The 22,230-nt window shown below is 41.9% G+C and overlaps 1 protein-coding gene across 1 annotated transcript in view; it reads left to right on the forward strand.

The window, feature by feature from the left end:
- The window catches only part of spop (speckle type BTB/POZ protein), a 111,207-nt gene that overhangs the window by 9,184 nt on the left and 79,793 nt on the right, over nucleotides 1-22,230 (forward strand). Inside the window, exon 2 of the mRNA XM_050068954.1 lies at nucleotides 13,600-13,742. The gene's annotated coding sequence lies outside the window, so the exon portion shown is untranslated. The remainder of the gene's footprint in view (nucleotides 1-13,599; nucleotides 13,743-22,230) is intronic.

Raw genomic sequence — 22,230 nt, forward strand, 5'->3', positions numbered from 1 at the left:
TTTTAACAGGTCTGACGCTACGGCTGTATCTAGGCTAACGGCTAACATGCTAACTATTATCTGTATGTCACTAGTCACTTGAAACAAATTTAGGACGATAGGAGACGGGTTGAAATAAACCGAAATTTCCCTTTAACATCTTGCTTTGTTATATAGGCTAGTTTTGTTTATGACTGTTACAGTAACATACAAAAGTTTGGGCATCCATGGTCAAAATTTTGTTTACTGTGAATAGTTAATGGACTGATCTCCAAAAGAAAGAACAATATTTCAAGCAAGATTACTTTTTATTTTAATCTTTTACAGTTTCAAAATAGCAAAAAATGTAAAGGGCCTGAAGCAAAAGTTTAGTCACCCTGCATGGTCGGTAATTAGTAGCGCCCCCTTTGGCAAGTATCATAGCTTCTAAATGCCCATGGCTGCTGATTGACGGGTAAAGGTTTCAGGAGTCAGAGTATTTATAAAGCTCTGAAATTTGCATTACCTGGCCTTTCCTAATGATGATTGTGAACAAGCCATAGCTCTAACATACTAATTAAGGTCTGAGACCCTGTTAAAAGTTGTCTGAGAGCTCAAATGCCTTGGGGTGCCCCACCTTTTCATGGTGCTCTATGCTTGATTTTTTCACTCTAAAAATACTCTAATACTCTAATCTTGCTTAAAATGTTGAAAAGCATGTTTCAACTTTAACTTAATGCCTTTTGGAGATCAGTTCATCATCTTCTAACTATTGACATTGAATGAAATTTTGACCATAGATGCCCAAATTTTTGCATGCCCCTGCATATTAGACTGTTAGCTTTCATCAAAGCAATCCACTGCCTCATATATATGACCATTCCTTATCTGTAGCAACAAATTGTTTGATAATTGCTCAACACAAGGATGTGAGAAAAATTATGACTAGATCTCAAAGACACTTGAAGTCTCCGGACGAATCTCTGCTGCTCTCTGGGGGCAATGTAGTTTATGTTTTAAACATTCTTTTATGTCACAGTAAGCTGATGTACAGTATAACTACATAGTTAATTACTCAAAATATAAGGTGACCACTGTATTGCATAGAAGGTGGCAACCATATTTTCTGTCTCAGCAACCAGAAGCAACTAATTTTTAAAGCTAGTGCTGAGTCCTGTGCAGCTCCAGCTGCTTTCACAGTAATATCTGACAATAATTTAATCACAATCAGAAATACTTTTTTAATCTCCAGGAGGAAACTGGGTCACACTGTGTTCCAGCAAGTCCATGGTCCTCTCCTCTCTGGTTGGGCAGCTCACAATAGAAAGAGCAGACAATTTAAAAAATCTAAAAAGAGGAGTAAGTAGCTGCAGTCTTCGTCTTTGTTACATTTGATTATTTGACAGATGAAGAACTAAAAGACATTAGTTGCACTCATGATTCATGAAACATCTCGCGTAGAGGACTTTGTCCCAAACCAATGGAAATAAAACCACTTATAAAGGATTTAAATGGTCTAAAATGATGAAGTTCACAGATAAGGACCACTCCACCCTCCACAGAAAACTCTCATTGGGAAAGGAGTTGCGTGTCAACAGTAGGGGACTGGAAAAGAGAGAGGACAGGAGGAGGCGGAGGGAGAGTAAGAATCGCTGCGGTGAAATCGATAGTTCATACTGTTCTGAAATTGAAGGGTTTTTTTTTGTCAGAAACTGTGTGTAGAAGGTGGAATATGAAATAGCTTTGGTGGAGGCCCCTGATGTAAGCAGTACTATTGATTTCCAGAGACCTGGTCCAATTATGGTACCGCAGGATTTGTCAGTGCCCTTTAAAGCACAGGAGTGACTCTGGTGGGGCAAAAAATTTGGGCATCGCCGGACTTTGCCTCATCTCTTCCTTCCCCAGTGGCTGTCTCTCTCTGTAACCAAAGTCGTGTAAAAAAAAAAGTCAAGGAAATAGTCTTCTGTTTCTACAGTTTCCAGAGTCTCTCTGAGGACACAGCTGCAGGATTGGAGATTTCCCCTGTTGGCAGTTCCTGTTAAGAGATTCACTGGCATTACAACATAAAGAGAAAATAATCCTCTCTCTATGTGTGGTAGTATCTGTCTGCATGTGTGTCTGTTGGCAAGTGGCTCAGAGAGAAAGAGTCTGACTGAGTGGACTGACAGAATCAGTGTCTGTGTATGAGACAGCCCGGCTTTTTACGTGCTGGTCTGTTTTGTTACCAAACAAGGACTTGAGTTGCATGAATGTCTGCTTGGCTGCAGCTTGCGTTGAGGTGTATTCACACATATCCCCTACAGTTTAGCAGTTATTGTGAACAGCGACACATTAGCAGAGAAATTGCAGCTGTTTTAAAGCTTTTATTGCTGGAGGATTTGCAGGGTAAAATGGTCTGTAATTCCCATCCTGCGCTCCCGCTGTGCTGTTCCTCCTGCTGACGCTGCTTTCATACTGCCCTAGTCTGGCTTCATAAGGAAAAGCGACAGGAGGCTATCAGCTCCCTGAACAATATAGGACACCCCCCCCCCCCTCCCTCCACTCTTGAGAGTCAAAAAAAGTTTGCTGGCAATGAAAAGAAGGCTTTGCCTCTTACTCGGTCTCTCTTCCCTTTTGCTTCCTCTACAGTCGCCATGTGTCCCATCTCTTCTTCCCCTTTCCTCTCCCTCCCTCAACTCTCGTCCTCTCTCCAAGTAACGGGAGTCTCATGCAATATGCTGTGTTTCCCCACTTGAGTGTTAATGAGGCAGATGAATATTCATGAAGAGGAGGCTGACATCGCTCTATGGCGATTGTGCAGACGATGTTTGTGTGCACAGGCACTGTGGTGGCCACATTTCTGAGGGATCTGTTGTGGGCAGACGTCAGGGGACTCTTGGCTCCTCTGCTAATGATGCAGATGTGCGTCCCTGAATTTTGTTTTGGTTTGTGATTGTAAATGACCCCTTCCCAAGGCCTCTCTTCTCTCTCCCTAGTGGCTGTTGGCGGAGCTTAAGTTTAGCCTCCAGCTGCTGGTGGAGGACAGCCAGTGAGCGGGACACTGAGAAGAGGAGCTACCTCTCAGTCCGCTGCCTACACCCCTCCTCCTCCTCCTCCCCCTCCTCCTCTTCCTCCCTGTGGCTCTGGCTTGTTACAAACAGATGCCATGGGTCGCCTCTCTTGGGATCATCCCCATCCTTTTATTATACCTCTCCCTCTTTCTTGCTACCTCTCTTCATCTTTTTATTTTCTGTGTCTCCTGTATTTTGTTTCTTGGAACATATTTTGCTGTGATGTCTACAGCTGCCAGCACTACTTTTTGAAGGACATATAAGAACGTCCATTTTAGCTGCAAAAGACGGCGTGATGCGTGCTCGTCATGTCTCATGTGTTGCCATTTCCTCCTGTGCTCTCTAACCCCCCCCTCCAACACACTTTTTTTTCATTGTCAGCTTTGTTCTGCTCTTCAGATTCTCTTCCAACAGTCCCTATAGTAATCTCTCACTTTCTCCCTCCTCTCTCTCCTCTTTTGCTCAGCAGCCTCTCATTTGCATTTTCTCACTTACTCCTCATGCCTGTCTTCCTCCTCTCTCCCTACTGTCTTCAGCCTGCGGCTTTCGCTGCTCCCCTTTCCCCCTCTTATTTGCCATTACTCCCTCTTTCCTCCCTTGCTCCTCTGTATGATATCCGACCCCTGCGGTCTAACTCTGAAGGAGCTCCTATGGTTCTGTTAAACATCTGTAAAAATCTTTGATCTCCCACCAGCCATTTTCAACATGAGGTGATGTGTGTTTATATCTGCGGCTCAAGGTGGAAATGTGTGTTTGTCTGTCTGTCTCATGCTGTTTGTACTCACTCAGCAACCTTTAATTTGGGAAAGGTGAGTCAGTTGGTGCTGTAGAGGAGGACAGATAGTCTGACTGGCTCCCTTTATGTCTACTGTCAGGTGACATAATAGAGGCCTTCCTGCCCCTCGGTTCTCCTGGCCTCCCTGTGTTCATGAAAACTGTGGCACCGCCACTTAATATTGTCAGTTCCAGTCTAGCAGGCGTCCATGCTGATTCTCATGCACACACACATCCTTCCTGCAGTTGGGGAAAGGGTGGAGGCTGGCCAATTTATCAGCGCTCTGACTGTAAGGCTGCAGGGAGCCCTCCGTCTTCATCAGCTCACTCAGCAGATAGGCACACCCCAGTCACCGCTACTAGACTTACCTCATGTGTCTCCATTACACGTTAATAACAAAGCTGTGAGGGTGAGTAGAATTGGCGCTCCATGTTATACCATGTTAAGAAACAGGGGTCTGCTCAAATCACAGGTGGAGCAGGTTAAAAATTTGCTTATTGACTCTGAAAAATGAGAGGGCTGCAGTACTGTAGTTGTCATTTCATTATAAGCTAATAAGAATTACATTAGCTGAAGTGTAGCTGCAATACTAGCTGAATGTTATGCTCCATTTTGATTATTGCAAGTGTGTAGCAACTATACAGCTAATGACAAATAGATTTACATTTGCACATATAGTTATCTAGCTATCTATCTAAAGTACATGATATATAAGCTAAAGGCTAAAGTCAACAGCAGTCGTTTTATGTTTGCTAGCTCACTGTCATTGTAGTGACTTATTGTCATTTTAAATTAGTTTGTAGATTATTTTGTATGTAAATCATAATTAAATAGTGAAAAATTCTCATCTTAATTTCCCGAAGCTCAAGGTGAAGTTTTCAGATTTCTTGTTTTTTGGGGGATTTTGCTTGATAAATGAATCTGTCATCAAGTTGCTGATTAATGGGGTGTCGGTGGCTTAGTGGTAGGGCAGGTGCCCCATGTACAAGGCTGTTGCCGCAGCGGCCCGTGTTCGACTCCAGCCTGTGGCCCTTTGCTGCATGTCACTCCCCCTCTGTCTCCCCTTCACGCTCATCTGTCCTATCCATTAAAGGCTTAAAAATGCCCCCCAAAAAAATCTTTAAGAAAAAAAAAAAAAGTTGCTAATTAATTTGCAGTCATTGTTTATATCAGTGTTCAATGATATCTAGTATTTGCGTCTGTAACTGCACAAGCCAAGTCATCATAAAGTTGAAACAACTCATATCAGTCAATTAAATCTGAATAAAATCACAGGCAAGAGAAATCAACTCTCTGTGTTCATTACGGTCGCTGGACTGGACAAGGTTATCGCCTACTTTAAGCTCAATAAGTTGTTTGAACCTTGGGTGCTTGTCATTGATACTCCCTGCTGTTTCTGTCCTGTCATATGATATCTCAAGGCCGTCCTGTAGCAGCGAAGGATGCCTGTCCTTTTTCTATCCTCCATCTTCCCGGCGTCCTTGGCCTGTATGCCCCCTTGCTTCCTTTAGCCCGCTGCTGATCAAAGCCCCTTTGAGGGTGCTGAGCGGGTCCGGGGCTGATAGTGATTTGATGATATGTGTATGTCCCTCCTCGTGTGATTAGACGGCGTGTGACAGGCAGCGTCGGCCCCATCAGCTCACATTAAGCTCCGGCGCTGCGCTGACACCACCGCTGCCGTTTTTATCTTTTAATGTTACACCTTCCTCACCAGCTGAATCAATTATCAGTGATTATGTTAGTGTCAAAGTCTTTAGCGCTGGGCTGAGCCCCACTGCCACCGCCTCCTCCTCCTCTCCGTCGCTGTGTGGCCCAGAGGCCCAACAGAAGCCACACTACGCTGATCCCCAGTCAGAGCACTGCTGCTGCAGAGGGACAGCTTTACAGACAGCTCTAAGTTTAACCTTCCTCCTCAACAGAGCTGTGACAATGCAAGGAGAGTTTATTATGCCTGACAAAACTCCCCCATGTAGGTTCTCCTCAGCGAGAAAGCTGCATAGCGATTAGCCCTATCATGTTCAATTGTGGATATAGCTGTCAGAGCTGGCTTGGTGGTCTTGTTGTGTCCTTGGATTGAACATGGTTGCTTGAGAAGACCATGTTGTATAAGTAATAAGAGATCACAGAGCCTTTGCTGCACCACACTTGTGTTAGCTGCTAAAAGGAGAATTTTCTATGCAAAATCTCTCCTCCACACTTTCCCGTGTATCCCATCTCTTTCTCTCATGGGCTTTCCTCAGTACAAGCACACACTTGGACTTGGATTTACTGGTGTTGCACAGTGTGTGTGCGCGTGTGGATTATTGCCACTGCCACACACACACAGGGCAGTGAGGCGGCTCGTTAAAAACTCCTCTCAGCTGCAAGGCCACGGCTCTGGCTTTTCCACCTTTGTGAGTGTCAACGCTGCGTCTCACACGCGTTCACACACTTTCTAGAGTCTTTAATATCACGAAGTATATGATTTATCACTTTCTATATCACACACACATTCATATACACACCAACAACCATTTGCTTGGGGTGTCTTTTCAAGAACATAAACATCATCTGCTCCATCATGTTCCCCACCTCCTTTATATTTACTCACAGTAGTGCTGAAACAGTCAGTATGGTTGGACTCCATTTTGGATCAGGTTCCTGTGAAGTATGATACGTGGATTTGTTGAGCGAGTCTCTCAGATGTTGATTGAATATGTAAGAGGAAGTACTGTATTAATCTCTCTTGGGATTTTGCTGTTATTTTATTACACATAGGAAATACACACACATGCACATGCAGGAGATGTGGAGAGATGCCAGAATGATAAGGCTTAGTCGGTGCTCCAGATAGCAGGGGTTCAGTGCCTTGCTCAAGGAGGTGAAGTGGCACCTCTCCACCTACAGGTCCATACTCCGTTGCGTTATCTGTGCTTGACTTAAACTGGCCAGCCTTCAATTCTCAAGGCAGTTTGACTGTTCACTTGCAGTTGTTAAGCCGCAACAATGAATGAATTAATTACTTGGTTAGTTGTCAACTATTAAATGAATAGCCAACTAATTTGACAATCGATTAATTGGTCTGAGTAATTTGTTAAGGAAAAAAAGTCAAAATTCTCTGATTGCGGCTTCTTAGATGTGAATATTTTGTGGTTGCTTTACTCCTCTATGACAGTAAACTGAATATATTTGGTTTATGGACAAAATAAGACATTTGAGAATGTCTTCTTGGGCTTTGGGAAGCTCTGGTTAACATATTCTTACCATTTTCTAACATTTATAGACCAAACAACTGGTCGGTTTATTGGACATAATTGACCACTTATTCAACAATGCAAATAGTCATTAGTTGCAGTTCTGGTGATTGTACTGTGGTGTTACAGAGTGGTTTTCTTCCCTCACAAATGGTCTTTGAGTACAGACACGGGCTGCAGAGAACACTTACCCAGGAAACAACAATTTAAATTTGGGCTTGTTGCATCACATCAATTTCAGAAGTATCTCTAAGTAAAACTTAGCGACAACAAACATACAAATGTCATGTCAACGTCTCAAGCACATCAGAATAATAGCTTTAAATCGGCAGACATGTGAAAACTAAGGTGTGCAAATTAAGAAGGCTATACCTGTTACTTCAGTGTGTCAGATACATTTAATCAACATTTATATTCATGTCATTTTCAAGCTGTCGCTGCAGGTTGTGAATATTAATTAGTCTACCACTGAAAATAGTGTTTCTGCCTTCTCAGCCAACAAAGGGTGAATACATGTGTTTGAATTTCAGTTGATTTAAAGCTAAACATTAAATCAAATTGATTTAATATGATATTCAATTTAGATTTTATAAAATGCTGGAAAACATCAACACAAACAGTTGGTCATTTATTGTCATTTTATCAAGCAAAAATCTTTGCCTGCTTCTCAAATGCAATCTTTTAGAGGTCACCTTGGGCTTTGGGAGATGGGGATGTTTTTTTTTTTAATCATATTTTTTAAAAAATATAATAATGACCAATGTATTCGAATCCTCCACCAAAGCCAGCTGTTTACCGGAGATGAAAGCTGCAGTGTAGCTCATGTCTTTCCATTAGTGGAGCTCTCTGTGGAAATAAATCAAGGGTCAGGTTTGGAGTTGCCAGTTAGGATTAGAGTTTTTTAAATTCAGCCGCTGTGCTTCTTTACTTGACAGGCCTCCGCTGTTGACAGGGGTGGAAGTTTGTTTGAGGCTTTTAAGATCTAATGTGTCCGCCTGCTATCTGAGATTGTTTCTTTGACTCGCTCTCGACCCGCTCTGCCTCTGCGTCTGCCCATCCTCTGCTTCTATATGTTATCCAGTGTTGAGTGGTGGTAAGGAGAGATAGTAATCTGCTCTAGCCTTGGCACTCCCTCGCACTCTGGTCTCATTGAAGAAGATTGATGGCCCTCTTTCTGGAATGGCTGTTGTTTTGGATGGAGAGAGAAAAAGATGGAGGCAGAGAAGTGGATTTAGAATGAAAAAACGAACGGGTTGAGGTGGAGTGGGGCGGGGGGAAGAGAAATGGAGGTAGGGTGAATGATAGTTGTAAAAGATGGAGAAATGGAAGAGGAAATGTCACCGTGGAGGAGCTTGAGAGCTTATTAAATTTAGTTTGTATTTTATTGAGTGAGGGTGTGCATCCACCTGTGATTGGCTTTAGATTCACACATCTTCTTTTTTTTCTCCTGATATGCACGTGGGTTATGGAATTGGCTACACTTGATTTGCATGTCAGCAGGATTATATTTAAATGTCAGCTTGTCTCTCAGGATGCAAAGGAGCCAGGAACGTGTTGTGATGGAGCAATTTCGTACATGTGTCTCGTGTTTCTGTTGCATTAGAATGCTGTAGCCTTTAGGCCTTTAAGGTATCTGCTGCTCACTATTAGTAGTCAGTGCTGCATTGCTAGGGGGAATTACCATCTCTTCATCCCTCCTCATGATGTGTCTATTGCTCGGTGCCCGTGTGTGGGCGGCACTGGGTTGATTGGCTGTGATGACAGTTATGCTCTTAATTGTGTCAGTTATTCTTCCTCTGTGGCTCTTTTTGAATGTAGTGAGGCGCTTGATGTAACCCCCCTGGCGTTTTGTTCCTGTCTACATATTGGTCTTTTTTAAATCTGTGCAGGTTTTCGGAGCGGTGAGACGTAGAGGAGCCAACCTTTCTTCCTCCCCTCTTTTAAGAGAGGAATTGAGTCTGACTTTTTATTTTATTTTTTGGGCTACCCCCATCTCTCCGTGTCCCTCTCTACTGTCTGCTTAATTTGTCTCCTATCCCTTTAGTGTGTCACCTTTTTTTTGTGTTCCTCTGTTTCTTGACTATTGTTTGAGCTGCTGTTCCACTCCTTTCTCCCTCTGTCTTTCTCGCTCTATTTCATCAGCCTGTTGTACATCGACCTATCTTTCATCTTGCCGCTCCCCCCCTGCGTCTTGTCGGCTCTTCATTTTTCTATTTTCCCTGTTCTTGTATTTTTGTTTGCCACCTCCCTCCCTGTCTGCCAGCTCCATCCTCCTTTTCCTTTCTTTCTTTTCTACCATGCAGACTGTGCTGTCTCATGATACTCGGACGGGCTGGGGTCAACACGTCAGGCCTTGGTGGCATGACTGGTAGGATTGTCTATTGTCAGCCGTCCTCGTCTTAACTGACCACTTGAGACTGCCGGAGTCGCAAGAGGGCAAACGACACAGGACAGAGAAGACAGGGAGGGCATGAAGGCCGCGTCCCATCCTGCTAATCTAAACTGTTGATGGGGTTGTTACAAGCTCCAGGTCATACCTCATTTTCTGTGGTCACAACCCAGTGTCACAACTCTGACCAGTGTGTATATTGAACACAGAAAGTATAGGCCAAGAAAACAATGAGCATTTTTAGTTCCAAAACAACAGTGAAGAAGGAAGAAGATGTTCAAGTTGGACACTATCATTACTGTGGTGATCGTTCTATCATGATAGTATTATAGCAAGAAGAAGTGATGGTTCAGAATATTATCTCCCCTGCAATAACTGATTTTTTATCCACTTGAGGGCAGCACAAACAAGCTGTGAACACAATAACAAATTATTATTATAGTTTCTCCAACAACCCCTGAGGGAAATAAGAGTCTCTTTAGCTTTGAGATATTCCATTATGTTCACCTGCTGGTAGCTAACTTTGTCTGCCTGCCATTAGGTGTGCGACAGGTAGCATGCAGTTGTTTGTGAACTGAGATAGTAAAGTTTTAGGCTCAAATCAAAACCTTTCACATACAAGTTGTCATGTGATCTATTATACATGTGTAAACATATATTATAGCCACTTAAAAGAAAGTCCTTCCTAAAACTCTAGGAGTCTATTCTCTTAAGTCTTAATTTAGAACTTTTTCCAAATGATCTGATCTCTGGCAAAACACTCAGCTCTGACTGTTGGCTGAAACTAATGATGGTTTTCATTATAAAACCATAAAATGTGAAAGAAATAGTGAGAAACGGCAATCAGAAGTTCCCACTGTTTTTGAAGGTGATGTCTTTTTTATCAGTTTGGAATCTTTGTGTGATACATTAAATGATTATTGATTATGAGATTTTATTTTATTTCTGTTCCATGACTTATAAATCAGTAGACCAATTGTGTCACCGATTGTTTCAATATTATCAACGTCTTACTGCAACAAATAGAGGTAACCATAAGCTGTAGTTGCTCAAAGTGCAGCCTGCGGGCCATTGACAGCCCTCAGAAGCACTTTGTGCAGCCCCTGAAAAAGACGTGAAATGCCTGCATTATATTTTTGTCATCCACGGTCCATTTATACTTTAATTTTCAGTATCTTACATACTACTCTGCTACTGCGTCAAACTGGGCCCCCGTAACAAGTAGGGATGGGCATGAGGACTCGAGTAGGTCCACTTGAGGAGAGTATCTCCAGAGGAGGTCCTTCAGCGCTGCGTCTAAGCTATGTAACAGCAGCAACAGAAAGTTTGCATATTTTTCTTATTTGAATTTATGGAATAATAGACTAACTTAAGCCTGATTGTTCAAGAATTGCACTTGTTTTGCGTTGTTGGCCAATTTACATTCTATTACTATTAACTATTCTTCTAGATTTTCTGTTTTTTTTTTTGCAAGTATTCGAGGACTCTATAATAATATAATGTGAATACTTGAATATGGAAATCACTTAAAATGCCCACCCCTGCTAACAAACGTCTGTCAGGTCAGGAATGATAGCTTATAGAAAGTGACTGGTTGCATGGCAGCAAGTGGCACCTCAGTAGTGTTGCGGTAGTTTTCTGTTATCAGTGCTAGTGCTGTTAGTTTTTTTTCTTAGTTTTCTGATGTCTTACTGTCATTGACACTTTTACTTAGGTTTTAACATCATGCTTAGTTTTTTACTGATATTTTAATGTCACTCTTAGTCTCTTATCGATGTTTTATGTTATTCTTAGTTTTTAACTCCAGTGTTTCCTCAGGGGGGGCCCTCTGCACTGGGGGCTGTGATTGGCCCTGGCTGCGTTGGCGCTGCCTCGTGGGTTGCTTCGACTGGGTTGGGGGGGGCTGCACTCTGCCTTCTTGGCGGTGGTGTGGGCCCCTCTATCTGCCCATGTTGAGGTGGACTCCGTGTTGGTGTCCTGGTGGCCACGGGCTGTGATCAGCTCCCGGTGCAGACGGCTCCCTGCGGTATTGTTTCCTCACCTGGTTGCTCTGCGCTCTGCCACATGTTTTTATGTCTACATCATGACTGTGTTTGTGGGTGGGTGGGTGTGTGGGTGGCTGGGTGGATGGAAGGGGCATTTCTTCTAACCATGTAAAGCACTTTGTGCTACATTTTTGTATGAAAAGTGCTTTATAAATAAAGATTGATTGATTGATTAGTTAAAATGAGTGATTTCAGTGGACAACTTGCAGCTGCATTTTTCCCTGTGTGGCCCTCAGTCATATGCTGTTTCCCTAAATTGGCAGTCAGTCATCAAATCTTTGAGAAGCTCGTCTGTAAGCTCAAACTAGTTGGTTTGCAGGTATTAATGTAGGGAGCTGTGTGCCAGAGCTGTGCAGCTATGTGAAAATATCCAGTACTTTCTGTAACCATGGTGAAATAAGCTATACACTGCGCTCTGTAATGGTGACAGCTGGAAAGAAATTAGAAAGAAGAATTACTGAAGTTACAGTCTTAACTTTGGCTGCTGAATGTCACAAATCAAAAGCAATACTGAAGGCGTGTTATATTAAGCAGGATGGTCAGTCTCCACTTTGTCAGTGGAAGATGTTTTATAAAGCTAGGTTGTTATTAAATTGACTTTTAAAATGGGGCTTATTGATCCAGGATGCGTCTATTTTGTTGTCAGGTTTGGAGTGAGTGCCTGCTTTGTCGAGTCAGTGATCACATATTCATTTTAGGTGAGCTATTGATCACACGGTGTGTGGCCCACACACACACACACACACACACACACACACACACACACACACACACACACACACACACACACATCACAGGGACAGGCTACCTTTTTGACATTTCTCTCAGGGCTTAACCTCTGTATTTTGCATCTGATTGACATTTCCTTGGTATGTATGTGTAAACATGTGGATCTTAAGATATTTCATTCATTCATGTAGATCATCTCCTCTCCCTCTCTGAGGTAAAAGCCCACAGGCAGTTTGAATACTGGTCATGAATACAAAAAGCCTAAGTGTAAAAAGTAACCTATTCTTTGTTCAGTAAATCTGAGCCAAGTAGTGTTTTAGTTTGTGTCAGAATTTATTTAACGACTGAGGCAACCTGTGACTCACTTTTCTGTAGCTATTGCCATAATTTCAAGTCATTCACGGCTGATTTAAAATGCAGCTTTTTACTTTATGAGCTGGGTATAAAAGAAAATTGACTCAAATCAGCCAGCTATTTCTACTTTAAATGTCTTAAATGTCAGGCATCTTTATGAATCGGCTGTATTGTGAGCCCAACGAGCATCACCGCGGCTGTTTAAGCTTTTGTCATTTTGCTATAAACTGCAGACTTTCCTAGAATAATGGTTGGCCACATACAACTAGTCGGCTCTGTGAAATCCTGCTGGTCTGTGGTTGGCAGGCATGTGGAGTATGAGTAAGCGGCGGTCATGTTTATTTAGGTAGAGATGGTATTTGAAAGTGAATTAGAGTTGGAGGATTTTAATGAGACTGCCAAAGCATACCTCTATGCTGGAGTTGAGTGCCACTGTTGGTCTGTTCTGTCAGATGGTTGTACTGTTATTGGGGTCTCTGTGGGCCTTTATATATCACATTAACATGCAGCTTGCACATCTGAATTACTGTATATCCACAAAGATTTTTATCCATATTTATGGGTCAGTGTAAATATGCCCCAAGAAGTATTAAAGAGGCATTAAGCCTGTTTTATATCTTATTGCTATAAGCACTTCGTTTGATTTGTGGAAATGAGATTTCATTCCTTCATAGCTCTGTTTACACCTGTGGCTTAGCTTAGTTTGCTGTTTGGATACAGTCCAGATACAGTTTGTGTTTGGATTAGTGTTTTAATGCCGGGTGTAATTACGTAAGGAGGGCCCCTGTTCCACTTTGTTCCGCCTCGCTGTGTAAACCTCACTACCTCTTCGTAAAACATGTGTCTTTGTAATATCTTGTCACACAGACACACACACAAACGCTAAAGCACACACACTCTATCTTGAAAATGTTCTGCATTCAAGTCTCCTACATAACAGATGCGCACACAAACAGTCAACTTGACAAGGAGTCTCTTGCAAGAATATGATAAGGCACTGGCTCACACCCACGCTCGCTCTCACAACTACAGTCTTGTTGATTCTTTCCGCTGTTTGCGTTTGCAGCTTGCAGCTTGCCAAGAAGCTCAGGCTTTGGACAGACATGCAGTACTGACACACCTACAGACAGAGAGACCTGACGGACAGAGTCCAGCTGGCGAGTTGTGGCAGCAGCAAGCGGAACAGATGTGCGAGGGACTTTGATCTAGGTGAGTACCAAATGGGGTGAGGTTCTGGGGGAGGGAAGCGGGGTGTTGGTCTGTACCAATATTTGGAAATGGCATATACTGTGAAGGAGGGGGGTGCTTGAATAGGGGGATGTTAGAGCGGCACACATAAACACATTTGACTTAAAATGATCCTTTCAAAGTCTTAAAATGTTTTAAACTCAAGGCCTTGTTTTAGTTTAAGCATTTTAAGTCTTAAACTAGCTTGTAACTACTCCATTTCATACTTAGTTCTCCCTTTTGCTGTGTTCAGCACTGATTTGCCAGCCCAGGCAGCCCAGACCAATATTGTAATAGGTCTTCAGTTAATGTAATTTACATGCTTATTTGTTTGACATGCTTTTCAATTGCACATGGCACTTAGGCTGTCTTTGATAGTCTACTTTGCAGACATGTCATGGAAAATAATGAGCTACTTGGTTGTAGTTCAGTAGTTCCTCTTAAGCAAACTACATTTTGTTTTGCTTTTTGAGATGTGTACACCTATTCTCAGATGGCTCGCGTTGAACCAAATAGTGGGTAAGAGGAAATTGATGGTCCAGAATGAGAAATGAGGTAGATGGTTTGAATAGAAAAACACAAACCTTCAAAAAGAATGAAGGTGACAGAAGATCTAAAGCCTACCAGTAGAGGAATACCAAGTAGCAAGAGAACAGAGGATGCAGCAGACACTTGATCATATAAATGGCAGCTGGGTAAGAAGTTTCAGGTAGCATTCAGCCGTCATTTTAATGTGAAAATTGCACCTAGTTCTAATAAAAGACTTAGAAGTAAGAAAAAAAGGAAGGAGAGCAGGTTTTTAGAAGGGGAAATGAGGGCGGAGGCATGGAGGATGTGCTAACATGAGAGGGCAAAAAAAAAAAGGAACAATAAAATAAATCCTTCAGGGGAAATTATGTGGGCCTGTGTGTTTCATGCCTCCCCCCAAAAAACTTTTCCATGTTAATTAGGTAATGTAAAACTAGCAAGAACAGCAAGACAGCAAGAAAGCAGGAGCAAAAGCTAGATGAAAAGACAGAGTAAAAAAGCACACTCTTTTCAGTTAGAGGCCATAAGACACACATTTTTTGTGTGTGCTGAGAGTAGAAAATATTAGATTATTGTGCATTATTGATGTGACACACTGGCCTGCTGGCATGTATAGGTTTGCCTGCAGTTTCATTGTTTCACCAAACATGTAACAAAGTGAATCTTTTTTTTGGTTTTAAAGGCAAATGTAAAGACATGAGAAATTCCAGGACACAGTTCAAATCTATTCTCCACGTTCCCACGTTCGGAGTGTGATTTACCTTTACATATTCAAAGTGAAACTAGCATTTCACTTGGCAGTGTCTTCTAACATCAGCGTTGTCGGGTATATCCATGAAAATTAAATCTGTGTGTGGGATTTGTTGAGAAATGCTGGGATATTTTAATCACCTCCTTTCTATATTATCATACATACAGAGCATCCTGCAGATTCAACATGCATATGGTTTTGCACATGTACGTGAGGCAGTGCCTGTGATATTGGATTTCCTGGTTGTGACTTAATTTCTGTTCTCTCAGGAAACTGAAAATCATAGAAACTATTGTGTGTGTTTGGACTAGATGTGTGTGCGGATGCCTGTGGATGCAAGTGAAAGACAGTCCTTGCTGACCCTGCAGTTACAGCCAATTTGCTGTGATCACAGTGACAAGTGTCTCCATATGGATACTTAGTAATTAGCTAAGAGGAGATGGAGAAAGGTTGGAGTTGGTGGGGCATTAGAGGACCTGTCAGAGCCCCCCCACTCATCTTACCCCCCCCCCCCCCAAAATCTGTCAGNCACTTCAGATCAGTCAGAGGAGCTGGATCTGCACGCCTGAGCAGACCACGGCGCTCACCTGACCTGTCAGTCACTACTGCCAGCTGCCTGCCTCACACATCGTCCTCTTTTGCATTTAAACACAGCAGGGATCCCAGAAGGAGACGCTCAGCATACACCCACCCAAACCCGCCTTACTCCATCCCAGTTGTGGTCTTAGCCAGGGTGTATTTGCACCAGTCAGTTTCGAAGGAGTGTATCTGAATCCTTGAGCTTGTACTTTCTTTTATTCAGGCAGGTAAGAGGCTGCCTAAATAAATCAGATAATAACCGCACAGAGACATCTAAACTTGTGGACCTCCAATGAACTGTTTGTTAGAAGTTAGACCTGCACCTTCAAGAAGTGACCCTGAAATGTAGTTTTATGGCCATAAGGAGACGAATGTTGTCACCTGATAGCCTGTCCTTACTCATGCTTGAAAAGCCCAGCAAAACAAAATGAGCCAAGGGCAAACTTGCACTCAAGATGCAGTGAAATGCTTTTTCAATACATTTCTAAACTCTGCAAAAGAGCAGACAAGAAGTGTTAAAGCTCAGTGCAAACAAAGAGGCAAGACTGCAAGTCCACAAAGCTGTGAGCTAAAGCGACACGGACTGCAATTGGATTTGTTTGGACTAATTTGCCTGCCGCATGGCTTTTGTTGATAGATTACGGCTGAGTTGAAAATTGCGTATGGTTATCATAAAAGCAGCCAATGCATGAATGCAACAAAGCAACTACTTGTCCTCTGATTTGGACCAAAACAAGCTGAGTAAGGTTTGCAAAGGCCAGAAAAATGATACAGTGGAACAAACAAGTAATTCTTCTCATGAGGACAATTTCACAGTTCTCCTGAAGCATGGCAGTGGCTCAGTGCCTTGCTCACAGACACATCAGCAGGGCAGACCTTTGCTGACAATTAGCACCTAAAGGTCCTCCAGTTGTTAACAGATTGTCACCTTGTTGCAATTAAAAGGGGAAACTTTTCTCTCTGACATCCTGCAGGAATTTCGCCGAGACGAATTCTTTCCTCTTAGAGACTGTGCTCCTGTGTTGGTTCTGTAACGCTGCCTTCCTTAACACTGAACACTGGGGACGTGTGAAGTAGAACCACAGGGAGTCGATCTTTTTGAGACAACCCACTCGGGACTGAGCGTCTAAAATGAGAAGTGGAGCTTGTGTATTGTTTTAAATGCCAGGCTTCTCCTCATTTGGTGTGCAAGCCTTTAGTTGTAGCTCAGTCAGCTGACATTTAAGGCTCAGCCATTACATACACTGCTGCCGCTGCTTTAGTATAGGCCCAGTTGTTACCGGCATGAATATGAACAGACAGATGTGACAGCTGGCCAGCCATATGTGACAAGCCTTTTAGATCTTTACGCCTTAATTATTCCTTCCCTTGGGACCAATATTGACATTTTAGGTCTTAACACTCAGACCTTACAAACTGCCAGCCTCCAGTTGGCATTATCTCTCTCTTGGCAACCTCCAAGCAGACCGAGAAAGGTGCTTGATGAGTGCTCACAGCTAAATTCATTTCTGTCAGCTGTGGTGAGATGGGTGCTTTCAAATTTATCACAGTGTTGTAAAAATCATTGTCTGTTGTTTACTGATAAGTAGCTATGTCAAAGGTTTCTTTTATTTTTTCTTAATGACGCTTCTGTGGGAGTTTTTTCTCATTTTCAGTGAGGGTCTGAGGTTGGAAGGCGTCGATTTCATTTATTTTTATAGTGTAGGCGTTTAGAAACCCTTTGAGACTCACTGTGATTGGGGGCTATACAAATAAAATTGACTTAATTAATAACTAGAAGTGGAAGTTGAATTATTTCAAACACTGTATCTATAATTATCTAATCTTGGCTGCAATTTTCACACGGCTCCAGTAATCCTGCTGCAGTATGCAAGTGTGTGTTTTTTATTTAGATGATGTCCCACCGCAGGAGAGCACATTTATGGCTTCTTCATGTATTACATTGAATGGGCTGCTGTCATCTCCTTTTAAGATTTGACGTGCGTATTTATCACGCTGTTGTATAAGCGCTGCTCACAGGAATAAAGGCCACGCTGTTTTTTTTCTCCATGAGTCCTTTCTTGAATCCTCTCTCTAATTCCCCTCGCTGTGTGTCTCACCTGGGTCGTCCCACACATTTTCATTTCTCTTGTTATCCCAGGTTCTAATTTCAGTTGCCGCGGCAACCCTGCGGCTCCCTCCACTTATTCCTCCTCCCTCGTCTCTCCGAGCTCCTTGTTAAGTGTGGCAGAGCTGGTCAATGATTGTGTTTTATTTATATTTTTCCTGCGATAGGGTTCCTTTTGATGGGACCGCTCATGTATCTTCATTTCATGTCTTTCTTGCTTCCTTGTTTGCTTTCCTCTTGCCTTTATTTTTCTTCTGTTTCTCATTTTGTTGCAGTCTGTCTTTGTGTTTTCTTGTTTTTCTCATGACACTGCAGACTGCCACTGTTAGCTGTCAGTCGTGCAGTAAATTGTGGTCACTCAAGGACACTAGGTGGACCGTTACTGCTTATCCAATGCCATACTTGGAGGCAAATTAGTTTGCTCAGTGTGCCTTGTCTGATTGTTTGCTTTTATGCACATCAAGTTTAAATGGAGTTCAGCCAGACTGTTAGTTCATCAGTAAAAGTCCACACATTTGAAGCTTACCTTTTATAAAGGTTGCGTAATTTCAAACTTTTTCCAAATATCCAGTAACTTCTTTTCAATGCCACCCTATGCTTACTCTCCACTCACTATATTTTAACTGCTGCTTAGTGCTGCTTTAGATGCTTGCTAAAACACTGCTGTTTTAGTATCTGCCCTGATTTATGACAAATCACGTTGTTTCAGTGTCTGCGCTCACTTTAAGCAACTGAGCACAAATTACTTGAACTCAAATGTACAACAGAAGATTCAATTTGTCATAACACTTAGTTCTTTTTTCTACAGCAGCTGCATCCCTGAAAGCTTTTCTGTGCCGACTTCCACAGTGTTGCCTAAAGTGAAAACGACTCATTGTACACAGGGAAATCTCCTTCTATTCGTCATCATATTTGTGTTTTTTAAAATGCACAGACAGTTCTGTGTCACAAGTTATCAATTTAGAATTGTTGTTTGTCAGGCGTGAAGGAATACTTTACCCGCAAAGTGATTTGTAAATCAGTGATTCATGCTGTGTTACCTTGAATTAGTGGAGGAAACTTTGTTTTTCTCACATGCCTCAATGGGAAACGGTGAACACATTGATTTATTGATTAATTAGGACCACATTTAAAAGCGAATAGCAAAACTTTATCAAAAAATCTCACACGGCTCGTGCAATATCCAAGTCTCATTTATCCAGTCGTATACTCAGCGCTTCGTGAACACATATATTTTTGTTCTAGTCTGATGAGTCTGGCTTTGAAGATAGAATAGTTTAAATACTAAGGTTGTTTTTTAAGCAAAAATGCATGTGTTTACGAGTGGATACATGAGACTTAGATTATACTGCACAAGTTATGTGAGAGTTCATAAACTGACATTTTGATATTGTTTTGCTGTTGGTAAATGTGGTCCCAAGGCGCATGAGAACAACAAATTTTCATCACAAATTCAAAGTAACATGGTGTGACAATTAAGTATTCCTTAAACAAATAGCCTGTTAAACTAAAAACAAGAAGAAATGTGTGCTCCTGCACTTTTAACTAACAAATGTATCATCAACATATCAAATTCACATCATATAAAAGCTGTAGATTTAATAATGGTGACAATATTGTTTGAAAATCATTGCCTGACACCTCTACATGGTTGCCTTAATTCAGTTCGATGACATACTAAAAGACCAGTACAATATAGATGTACCATGGGACTGGACAGTTTCATGCCTGTTTATTGCTCTCCAGGAATTTTTCACACTTTTTTTCTTTCCTTCCTTGTCTCCTATCGTTCAACGTTTCCTCCCTCACTATGTGTGTTTTCTACCTTTCACACATTGGCTATCTCTTAATAACATCTCTGCAACTGTTATAGTGTAGATATGTGTAGTAATGCCACCAAATGACCACACCAGGATGTCTAAAGCATTCTTTAAACTGAACGGTGCAGCTGTCTGGGAGAAAATAACAGTAAATTGTTCTAAAATGCAGAACTTTATGGGTGTAAGCAAGTGGTTGATAGTGTCTCACAGTCAACACTACATAAAAAATACTGGCATTTGGAAATTCTTTGAATGACTGAAGAAACACCTCTTTCGGTTACTTCAGTAACTTCATCGAGACAAGTCCATCTTGCTTATCTGAAGTTACAGGGACTGGAATCTGATTTGTTTTGACATCTGTCTTCCTTGTTTGCTTTGCTTTCTCAGTATGTGTCTGTCAGGATGTTCCTGCTTCTTTTATTTCTTACTCTGTTTCTCATTGGTCATATTATTCTGTGGACAAAAACCTGTTTGTGTTTAGTTACATCAGTGTGAGAAAAAGGCAGGTTTGTTCACATTTTTGCTTGATCCATTTTCTTTTTTACAGCCTCCTAATTTTATTTATGTATTTCTGATGTATTTAGCATGCTCTAAGATAAATGTTGTCTGGCTCCCCGCTGCTGTGTTTTTTCACTTTGCTCTTTCTCTTTTTATCTGTCTCCGTCCCTCTGTCCATCATTCTCTGTTGTTGCCACCATCTTGGCATCTGCCGGAGCACAGAAAGTCTCTCTGGTGCTTTTGCTTGGCCATTCAGAGATTGGAATGTGCCTCCCTGACTCAAATGACTTCATTAGAGAGTGATAATCTCAGAGGGGGTCGCCACCAAAGGCAGCATGATGCGACTGATTTGTCAGGGCCATTTAGACAAAAGATTAAACGTGTTGAATAGTTAACATGAGTGATTTAAAATGGCGTAATAGGAAGAGAAGATTGGTTTTATGGCTGGAAGTTTGGTACAGTGGCAGGAGTGCTCTCAGAGATAGTGGAAGAAGAGGGAGATGAATTAGGAAGGCTTGGACTCGGAGCATAACTGTTGGTCACGGTCCCAGATTCACTGTGGAGATCTGAAATGTCAATGTGTGTGTGTGTGTGTTTGTGGTAGTCTAGCAGCTTTATCTGCGTGGCATTTCCTGCTTTCAGAAGCGACTGCAGCACTGGCCACCATCTGATGACCCTCCAAAGGCTCAGCGCTGCAAAGAATATTGAGGGGAACACATGTAACCTTAACATGAATTAGAAAAGCTTGGATTTGGAGGATGACATACAGGGTTTTGTCACCTTTACTAACACCAGCAGTTATTTTGAGGGCCTTATCTTAATAGTGTTGTGGGAGTTAGGATTTGATTCCTCCCATGCCGGCTTTTCTATGAGCTCCATGTGTGCAGGTAATGAACCGATTTCGAATCAGACTGCTGGCTGATTAATACAGATGATATGACACACTCACAGTTGTTTGGCATCAGCTTGTGGCTGCAACTTTGCAGTCTTTTCCACTTCAGCACTGCAAGGATAGAGGTTGGCATTTAGGTGCCAGCAGCCAAACAGAGACGTACGACTGCAAGCACTCAACGCCCACCACTATCTCAACTAGGGTTCTTCAGGGAGTGAATATTGAAAATGTCACCTGAAAATTATATGTAAATATTGATGCTGTTGAGATTTTAGCATTTTTAATGTCAGCTCTCCTAAAGACAAAGTCACCTACAGCTAAAAATGTATAGTAGTGTCACTGAAACCACATTTACATACGCACAAATGGGATATACTTTTACTCCTTAATTATGCATGATTAGTTAACAATGTGAGGAAACACTGTGAGAAACAAGTTCAGCCTCATGCTCATTCATCCGACTTATTTGTGATGGAAAAAGCAGTGAAATTCGATCAGTATTGCTTGAGGCAAGTTTTGCTGATGAATCTATTTTTAAGTTTCCTTTTTTTAATTTGCACTCTTAATGGTTCATCTGACCAGCAGTATTTTTTTCTCCTTAGTGTTACTGGCATTTCCCTTTTTATTATGAAGACTGTGGTTTGACACTTTTCAGAGTGGGACAGCTCATTTTCAGCCCTCACTGTATAATGTATGTGCTCTTTAATGTAAAGATAACAGTGTATAAAAGGTGAGGAGATCACTTTTGGTTTTTAAAGACAATCCATCTTTTATGAATTTAATGGAGAGCATTTAAAATTCTCCCTGAATATAAATGAATGTGTGCATGCGTGTGTGTGTGTGTGTATGTGTGTGTAAATGTGGTAATTGGGAGGCAGAGTGACGTCGGGGCACACAAAGGAGTAACCCTTGTCGTACCAAGTGCAACCGATGGATAGAACTGAACTTATTAGCGCAGCTACCTTTCCTCTCCCTTCCTTTCACTGAAAAGAGCAACAGCAAAGCAATAAGACAGAGAGCAGCGTGTGCACCTGTCTCCCTGTCTCCAAATCTACTCAACGAACTGTGAGACTGTGCCTGGGTTTCAATACAGTGTAAGTGAATATATGTGGATTCTGTATAGTAAAAGAGAAAAGCTGAATAGTAGGGCCGTAATGGTACATGTATTTGTGTCGAACCGTTCGGTACGCGACTTTCGGTTCGGCACGACCCTGTACCGAATTATTGGGCGCAGGATATTATTTTATTTTGTTTTATTTTAATTCCGTTTTTGCAAGCCGAACCATTTAAAATAT

This window comes from Epinephelus moara, chromosome 18, assembly GCF_006386435.1.
Source record: "Epinephelus moara isolate mb chromosome 18, YSFRI_EMoa_1.0, whole genome shotgun sequence".
Taxonomy (NCBI): Eukaryota; Metazoa; Chordata; class Actinopteri; order Perciformes; family Serranidae; genus Epinephelus; species Epinephelus moara.